The sequence below is a fragment of the Sinocyclocheilus anshuiensis genome, unplaced genomic scaffold, assembly GCF_001515605.1.
Source record: "Sinocyclocheilus anshuiensis isolate Anshui unplaced genomic scaffold, SAMN03320099.WGS_v1.1 scaffold2746, whole genome shotgun sequence".
In the NCBI taxonomy this organism is placed as follows: Eukaryota; Metazoa; Chordata; class Actinopteri; order Cypriniformes; family Cyprinidae; genus Sinocyclocheilus; species Sinocyclocheilus anshuiensis.
In genome coordinates, this window is record NW_015554165.1 from 38,661 (window position 1) to 49,141 (window position 10,481).

Consider the following 10,481-nt stretch of genomic DNA (forward strand, 5'->3'; position numbering starts at 1 on the left):
TCTGTGATGCGCAGCTGAATTTTCAGCATCATTACTCCATGCTTCAGTGTCACATGATCCAGAAATCATTCTAATATGCCGATTTGCTGATTATCAATATTTAAAACAGTTGAGTACATTTTTTTTTTCAGGATTCTTTGATGAATAGAAAGATCCAAAGATCAGCATTTATTTGAAATAAAAACATTTTATTTTTGTAACATTATAGCATTCTTTTTTTTCTGGGATAGAAATTAATATTTTTTTTTAGCAAGGATGCTTTAAATTGATCAAAAGTGATGATAAAGACATTTATAATGTTACAAAAGATTTCTATTTCAGATAAATGCTGTTCTTCTGAACTTTCTATTCATCAAAGAAACCTGAAAAAAATTCTACTCAGCTGTTTTCAACATTATACTAATAGATTTTGGAGCAGCAAATCAGAATATTAGAATGATTTATGAAGGATCACGTGACTGGAGTAATGATGCTAAAATATAGCTTTGAAATCACAGGAATAACTTATATTTTAAAATATTTTAAAATCGAAAACAATTATTTTAAATAGTAAAAATATTTCTAAATGTTGCTGTTTTTGCTGTATTGTAGATCAAATAAATGCGGGCTTGGTGAGCAGAAGAGAATTCTTTAAAAACATTAAAACTCTTACTGTTCAAAAACTTTTGAGTGGTAGTGTAGCCTATAGTTTGAAGTAAAAAATATTAATATTAATATTAATAAGGAGAGTCTGAGATTTATTTGACAGTGATTTCACATTTCTTGTTTGTATGAAGGCTAAATACCAATAAGGCAAATTCATTTTTCATAGGTTTGTATGCACAGACATCTGTTCTGTTGTGGGCATTCTTGTCAGTTTTTACAAGGCTTTTTTTAATAGTGTTCATATCGATATCGAAATTGTCGTATCGACCGAAATTAAGAAATATATCGTGATATCAATTTTGGCCATATCATCCAGCCCTACTTTTAGCAGTGTTCATCACCATAGTAACTTACACTCCACGGCTAAACTGCTCCGGGGCAGGTTATGTTCTAGTTTAGAGATCGCAAACCGAAATTTGACCAATCAGCTTCAAGCAAAGTGACACATCTCTGATAATATAGAATATAAATAAGCTTTAGAATCTAATGTTAAAAGTGCTATATAAATAAAGGTGACTTGACTTGACTTCAGAATCAAGACAGACCCAGTTGAAAAAGGTGAAGACTGATTTTAAAAAGATTACAAGGTAATAAAGTTTAACATGTACTGATGATATTGATTAGTACATTACATTGTGTATGATTGAGTGTTCTCTGCATACCTTGTCACTTTTACACGTGCACTAGCTACATTTTTATTTTGAATTACTTGGGTATAAGGCAGTTTAAAATTAACCATATTCAGGAACTTTATTATACAATTCTGAGACAAAATAGTGGAAGACAAGATATCTTTAAATGAGTTTTGACTAGGAAGAATTCCAGCTCAAGATATCTCTTATTAAGTTTTGCCAAGTCAAAAATAAAATTCAAGATATCTACTCTTGATGCTTTGAGGGTGCGTAAAACACAAGCTAATTTAAATTTTTGGGTGAACTAACCCTTTATTTCCAATTACGACGAGTCAAAATTGCAGAATAGATATCTGGAATTGGAATTTTGACTAGTCAAAACTAAATAATGATTAGTACAGCAAGGGGTATTTAATGCTAAAATAGCTTGCCATAGGCAACAGTCTCTTGACCCAAACTCACCCCGTCAAAACAGACAGCTCCAAGCCTCCAACCATTGGTTCACATAATATTACACTCCACCAATAGCTGAACTTTTCACACGCAAACTTCCTTCCCGCAGATCTCTCAATGATTTTCGCTCCTCCTTCGACAAAATCAAACATCGATCTCTTATTTCACGCGCTGTAGTGCATGGCACTACCCCGTGAAATTTGCAGCAGCTTGTCGCTTATTTAAAGATCGTAAGGAATTACTAAAGTAAAAAACCAGTGACCGACATGGAAATCAATCACGAGGGTGAGAACTGTACTTTTAATTACAGTATCTTATTAAACGCTTGTCATATATAGGCTGGCACTTGTTATTTCTGTTCTGCTTTCTGTCCGCTATAACTTGTTTATATATAAATATAACTATTTTGAAGTTAATTGTTAACTCACACATAAATGCCAGTATTTCAACTGAAATAAATACATAGTTTTGATTAGATCTTAAGCTAGTTTGCTTTGAAGTGTTTAAGTGTACTTTAGCTACAGGCTTGTACGAGGGACGAATGTCTTCACTTAGGCTACAAGTGAGGACATTTTACGTGTCCTCCTCTCACTAGTAAAAAACAAAAAAACATCATAAACCGTCCAAATTAGGTTTCTGTTTAAATCTAGTGATTTTTATAGTTTTCCGTGAGGGTTGGGTTTGAGGTTAGGGGTTAGTTGTCGGAGATAAATATCATTATCATTAACCTGATAGAAAAACACTGCAATCCTGCGAAACGCCTACTGACGCGCGCTGTCAGGGCTCCTAGTGTCTCTCTCTCTCTCTCTCTCTCTCTCTCTCTCTCTCCACTTTAAAAACAATGTGGCTGTTAAAGTGGACTAGTGAGATGAGTGTACGTGTTTGGTGTTGATGGTTTGGTGACAACCACTGTAGTCTCATTTAGCCACTTGTTAGCAACCTTTTTTCAAGACACTTTAAAGCATAAAAACACACAAGGAGTATTACTGATGTATTTTATGTCACAGAATAAAATGTAAATGTCAGCTTTAGAATTGGAGCTGGAAGTGCTCAAATGCAAACATGTCTCCAGCCTTTGGCATACACAACCACATCTTCCCTGTAGCACTCACATGGCATAGCTTAGCTATTCTTGCATCTTGTCAGTTTCCATTACAGTCAAAGATCTTTTAGATGTCAGCCAGTTGGTCATTGCTAATCCTCAATCACACTTAAACCTTAAATGTAATGCTCCATAATGATCATGTTAAAAACCTGCCTTAAGACTGAAGTTTTTATTAATTTTTCTTTGTTTTCCTTAGTTTTCTTTTGTTTTATGCTTTAAGGTGAGTTTGTATCTGTCTAATGTTATTCTTACAGCACTTTGGTCAAAAATTTGTTTGTTTTCTGATATTTATGTTTTTTGGAATACAAATGTAAGCACTTTTTTGCAACTTTTTTTTTTCAGCAAATTTTTATGTAAATTGTATTTTGGATATTTTTTTTCCTTTGTTAAATGGCAGCTGAAACTGTTATGAATATATTTTTCCACAAATGTAATAAAAATGTAAGTGACATTTGTAATATGTTTATTTTATGTATTCACAACAGCTACTAATTTAACTCCAAAGTCATCTCAACTCTCAGCAGTCAATCAGAAATAATGTTGAAATCATTATATTAAGAAATCTGCCTTTGATGCTCAATGGATTTCATTGATGATTAAAGAGAAATTCCACTAACATGTCAACATTGACATTCACCACTAAAAAAATCTGTCACATGGTGTGTTATCCTGCATTATGACAGCATCAGTCTGATGTGGTTTTTTGAAGTGTCTTGTCTGTTGGACCACAGTAGCAAAGGCAACTCTAAGCAACCCAAAAGTATGTTAGAGTGTTTAATGGTGGTGCATGTGGATCAAATGGGTTTTCTACGACATTGCTGTGAAAATCCCCTTATGAAACCTTTATTTGTAAGAGTGCATTATTAAAATGTAGTAGTAGTAGTAATAATAATAATAATAATAATAATAATTCATTTTATTTAATGGCACATTTCTAAACACCCAAGGTCCCCTTACAGCAAGCAAATTGGTAAAAACAGTAACAATAAATAAACAAGTCCTGCCAGCATTACAAAATTCACCAGCACAACTGCATACATACATCATAAATACAATAAAAGCTTAATAAGAGCAAGTCATAAGAAAGCCTGGGTAAAAAGATAAGTCTTAAGACAAGATTTAAAAGTATGACACGAAGGCTGTCACTGTTCCGTATACTGAGGGGAACAGAGTTCCATAGGCGAGGAGGGGACGCAAAATTAAAAGTTCTTGCTCCCATGGTGCTAAAACGTATACGCGACGACACAAGAGCGATCGAGTGTGAAGACCTGAGAGTGCGTAAGATACGGTAGAGCAAGGTTGTGAAGTGCCCTAAATGTGAGAAGCAAAATTTTAAAGTCAATACGATACTTTACTGGGAGCCAGTGTAAACGTTGGAGAACTGGAGAAATGTGCTCGATTGATGAAGTCCTATAAGAACATGTGCTGCTGAGTTCCCGCTCGAGTTTTCACGAGACATCACGGAGACATTTCTCCGTTATGGGAACTCCTTCCCTTCCAACCTTTCCTGAATAAATTTAGAAGGAAGACCAGTAAGGAGACCATTACAATAGTCATTGCGTGAGGTAACGAGTGCATGAATAAGAACTGCAGTATTATTCATTGTGAGAGAGGGATGGAGGCGATTAATATTACGCAGGTAAAAATACGCAGTATACGCGTAATATTATTGACATGAGCTTCAAAAGAAAGTGTGCTATCCAGAATGACACCCAAACTCCTAACCTGCTGAGAAGGATAAATTGCATTATTATCGATATCCACTGTAAAACAATCAGATTTAGTCAAAGTAGATTTTGTACCAATAAATAAGACCTCAGTTTTATCACTGTTGAGTTTTAGAAAGTTGTCTGAAAGCCAGTCTTTAATTTCAGCTAAACATCTAGTCAAGGAAGGTGGAGGAAAAGAACTAGAGGGTTTGGAAGACAGTTAGAGCTGGGTGTTGTTGGCATAGCAGTGAAAATAGATACCATATTTCCTGAAAATATGGCCAAGAGGAAATAAATAGATGATAAATAATAGTGGGCCCAAAACAGAACCCCGAGGGACACCAGTAACTGTAGATGGTCTTGATTTAAACATTTTAATTTGAACAAACTGAGTGCGACTGGTAAGATAAGACCTAAACCAGGACAGGGGGTGCCAGTGATCCCTATAGAAACTAACCTGTCCAGGAGTATCTTGTGTGAGATCGTATCAAACAGTATCACATCAACCATTTAAATTTTCTAAACAGGTGCTGTTGTTTTTGTTTTTCTTTCTTGTTGTATTGAAACATTCAGAGTAATACAAAAACCCCACAAACCACATCCTCTTCCAGCTTGATTCACCAAACAAATTTTTATAGTGTGCACTGTGGTAGCGGTATCAGAAAACCAATACAATCTTTTATGGTAATTCTCAATTTACAAAAAAAAAGAAAAAAAAGAAAGTAAAATAGTGAATAGTAACATAATGAAGATTGACAAAACCACATGTGATAATTTCTATTCTAAATCATTATACTTGAATAACATTTACAGGTATGACATTTTCTCACAGGATGTCAGGATACAGTTCATTCAGCTCAGTGTTTTTTGTTTTTTTTTGCTTTTGTCTACCTAGTCTGCAGTGATGAGTCATCATCCAACACTTACACCCACATATTTGATGTAAAGTTCATAACGACTGAAGCAAAGATGACTTTTATAGTAGTCTTCTTACACTGGAATGGAACTTTAACATGTTAGAGACAAAGCTTATTTTTCATATGCACAACAATACAACATGCCACAGTAACTGTGCATTGAAATATAAATATATTACACTTTATGGCCTTTCTGATGTACGTTTATGGTGTGTGTGTGTATAGTGTTATATGTCATGATTCTTATTAAATGTTATTAATTAAAAATATTATAAAATTGCTGTTGAAAATGTTGAGGTTTGCTCAGTTTGCTGCAGTAGTTCTGTTATTTGGACACAACCATTAGATTTCAACAGTCAGGCAACAGGCAAGAGTAAATGCAAAATAACATCGAAATAGATGTAGTTTGTGGATATTAGTGAGAAACCCGAACTAGGCTACTTGTCATCGGAAATATGAAGTTATTATCCTGGGTTGGATAATAACTTCGTATTTCGCACTCCTAACAGACCTAAAGACAGACCGAACTAGTTTATAGTTAGCTCTGTCTTTAGAGATGTTTAATTACCAAAAAGTGGTCGCCTGGCTCGCCTGCGTAACGGAGGCCAGCTATTAAGCGATGTGCATAACCTCATGGATCTCGAGAGGTCCACTAGCACCAGCACCGACAGACGCTTGAGGCATGCGGTCTTGATCGCCTGGCTGCCTCCCAACTTCTTTCAATGAAAAGTAACTAAACCAAGCTCGAAAACTCGCAAAAAACCGCTGAATGACGTCTTTTAATACCGCCAAATTCAAAGTAAAACTCTTTTCATTTGTTTCTTTTTCTGTTGTCAGACAACTAGATGAATATGAAATAGTGACTGAAACGCGGCCCATAAGACACTAAAATCCTGATTTATAATGGAGACGTCGAATGACAAAATCACATGTTTCCATCACCCTGTTTTAATGCGCATTTGAAGCATGAGAAACGAGTGATGGAGACGCCACATTTAGAAAAGAAATCCCTTAATTCGCAAAAAATGTTTTTTAGCTCGCTTGAGGTGGTTTTTGACTTGTGCGAAAAAAGGGTTAATGCGAATAATGGGAGATGGAAATGCATTTTGCGAATAAATCCCGCATGAGCGTTCAAAAAAGGCACGTGACTTTGCGCTATGGGACAGCAAAACCTGACTAACCAGCGGACCGATTTAATTGGTTCCCAAACAGCTGACATTCACCTCCGAAAGCAAGACCGCATTTATTGTGTTTCGTCTGCTCACTCAAATGCAAGCAATATATTATATTTGAGAATTATTATATTCAGTGCCAGTTTATCAGGAAGTGACGATTTTGTTCTCTCTGACTCGTTGGATGGAAACACTGCTTGTTCGCAAATGTTTTATGCAATATTACAATTTTGCGCACAAGTTAAATTCTGTAATGGCTGTGCTGTCTATATCGACTATATATTCCTACATGTAAAATGTTCATTCGGGTTAGAAGATCAGTCAGATCTATTTTAACTGAAAGCCCTGCTCCTCGTTTCTTTTGAAAAAAAGGTGCTGAAGGTGCATAAAAAGACACTAAATCTAGCGACAAAGTCGCTAAGTTGGCAACATTAAGCAGAAGCGGAGGGATTCCACCTACTGTAGGCTACTTAGAAATATTTTGATTTGATCTTGTCGCAGGTGGGATATTTGAGTGTCTGTTAAGGCATCTGAGAAGGGTCTGGAGGGCCTTTCTGATGTACGTTTATGGTGTGTGTGTGTATAGTGTTATATGTCATGATTCTTATTAAATGTTATTAATTAAAAATATTATAAAATTGCTGTTGAAAATGTTGAGGTTTGCTCAGTTTGCTGCAGTAGTTCTGTTATTTGGACACAACCATTAGATTTCAACAGTCCATTATTACCAGAGCTTCTCAGTGATTTTAGTCCCATCCGAATGTGTCATCTCAGTAATCATTATGGTCAATGTCAGTAAAGATTATGGTGACTTTCACCTTCTGTTAAAAAGGTCCAGAAAAATGACCTCAGGTAATGCTAATCCTGTGCAAAGAGACCAGATGTAAATATGCACGTAAATATTCCATCATTTCCTGGCATGAAGCTTCTGTTAGCTTTAGGTAAGGGCCTAATACCAACAGAATCCAATCAGAACTGAATTCATTTAATATATTGTTCGACCAGATCTAACTAACATTATAAGCAACATATTATAAATATATTATAAGAAACGTAGTATGCACAGAAAGCAATGTGGCATGTAGCCTACATGTTGACAGGGAGGTGCTTAAATCAAGTTACCCCTCCCAATTCTGGTAGTTTTACTAAGCTTTCTTATCCCGTACGAATTGACCATTAATATTACAGATGTCTTGTGGTAAAATTACATTACTCAATCTACTCTTGTAAAAGTAATCCTGTCCACATAGGGATGTATATATATTTTACTGTAATGGCAAACGTAATGCAAGTATTGTTTTTGCAAATAAAAATCATATTTATTTTATATATGATTGTAAGTTGTTTTTAACTAAATCTGCTGTTAAACGGTGATCCATTTAGGTTCAGTATGAAATCCTTGAATGTGTAGCATACCTGGCACAGCTAATAATTGAAAGCAATGTTAAAATAATGTAAATCAGTGCCTATAATCTTCCCCGCTGCCCTAGCAGTTTGAAATTATATATTTATAATATTATAATATTTATAATATATAATTCAACAATACTAGGCCCATGTTTTGTGTTCATAAATTCACAATTTGTGAGATCATCCTGCTAAAGAAAAACCCTGCTGAACCAGGTTTATGGTCTCTCAGTCTGACCAGTTGAAAAGTGCCCAAACCCCCCACTAAAATCAAAAGACCAGCCCAAACAGGTTGATATACACTCTTAAAAATAAAGGTGCTTAAAAGGTTCTTCACAGGGATGCCATAGAAGAACCTTTTTGTCTAAAGGGTTCCATAAAGAACCTTTAACATCTGAAGAACCTCTCCATTTCACAAAAGGTTCTTTGTGGCGAAAGAAGGTTCTTCAGATTCAACAAGGTTAGAAAGAGATGGTTCTTTAAAGAACCTTTGACAGAATGCTTCTTTGTGGAACCAAAAATGGTTCTTCTATGGCATCCCTGTGAAGAACCTTTTAAGCACCTTTATTTTTAAGCTTGTACCTTAGTTTTTGTTTTTGTTTTTTTGCATATTGATGTTACCATTTTGCAATTTATAGTAATGAACTTGATTTTTGTGTCAGTTGTCCATATGTCTTATTTTAAAAAACAAATATTGACAGCATTTTGCACCACTTCTGTAATGACTCAGCAATGTGAGCAAAGCGAACGTTTCTCAGTATTTCTCAGTGACTCATTCTTACTCATGTGCAAGTTTCTAAAGTCTGACATTTGACATTTGGGAAATTTGCAGCAGCTTTTCTCTTGCTTAAAGTAGCCTACATGAGGATTAGAAGACAGATAGTGACTATCATCATGGAAATCATTAACGAAGGTGAGCACTGTGTGCTTTTAATTGCAGCATCTTTTCAAACTCTTGTTATATGGGTACTTTGGCATGATGGCACATTTTCTGTCCTGCTTTCTATCCGCTATAACTTATTTATACTTTAAATATAGCCTAATGGAGTTAACTTTACATGAGTGCTATAAACGCCCCCTTCTCCACCTCTGTCAATTCATTTTCAATTCAGTTTATTATTATTGGCATGATTGTGTTTACATACAATATTGCCAAAGCATTATAAAACAAGTAGTGAAAGGAAAAAGCAATATACAATGCAAGTTTTACATAACACTAAAAAAACGACTACAGACACATTGTGTTGTGAGTACTTAAACTATTGTTTTTTTTATTTATTTATTTTTAATCTGGATTAGGTCACTGCTGTCTGTTTCTACCTCTACCTGCCACAAAAACGGTCTGCAGTCATGAAACCATCTCTCTGTCTCCACACAGCTAGGATGTGTTTCTGAGGGCTTTTCAGGCTTCTGACATTCTCTCTCAATTCAGTTCAATTAAAAAATTGCTTTATTGGCATGACTGTAAAAAATACAATATTGCCAAAGCTTGAAATATATGTGGAGAAATATAATAACAATGAAAAGATCAAAATAATAGAAGAAAAACATTATAACAACTTAAACTTAAATAAACAGTGTAACAAATTAGAACATGTGTAAACATTTCATACCACAGTGTTTAACATAAACACACAGAGTGAGGGTCACTGTGGTAGACAGTAGGGAAACACACTGAAGTCAGACACATTACACACATTACACACATTCACCTGCTGTCTCTCAGGCTGTGGCACATCCACACACATCTCGCAGCCAGTGCTGCTGTCTGTCCCTCTCCAAGTATTATCTTTATTTGTTTCTCTTCAGTCGTGGCTGTAAAGTTCTTTATAATATTTGTGAATTTGTTGGTGTATATGTCTCTGATTGATTTAAATTGGTAAAGTAAAACGACAATTGCACCTCTGTCTCACGCTGACGTGGTTGTGTCTAGCCTTAAAGCGATCTCGGACACCCACTCTCGTTTTCTTTTTCTCTACCCAACTCCATTATCTCTGCATGGCTTTGAAGATTTTAATGATAACTCTCTCGCTCGGCGGCTCAATCCCGGCGAGCCAGGTTTGTCTGCGCCGGCCTGTCTTTATGGCCAGACTGTGCTCGCGGAGTCTGTATATCGTAAATGTTTTTCCGAGTTTCCCATCACTCACTATGCTCAGGTATTTTGCCACGGTCAGAGCCACCCCTGTGCAAACCTAACAGGCGCTGCGCAGACCGATCACTGTATGGCATCTTGCACCGCGAGAGCAGTTTACGAGCACACCTAACTTAACACTGACAGACAGATGACATTTTTCAAAAGGGTCTGTTCTCACATTTTTCGCCGTTCTGTGGCGCAAACATTCTGCGCTATCCAGATTGAACGGTTTGAGACCCGCCTAGACAAAACAAACCTCTGTGTGGAGGAGTATGTTAATGGGGTGTAGCGGCAACAAGTTCCTTCC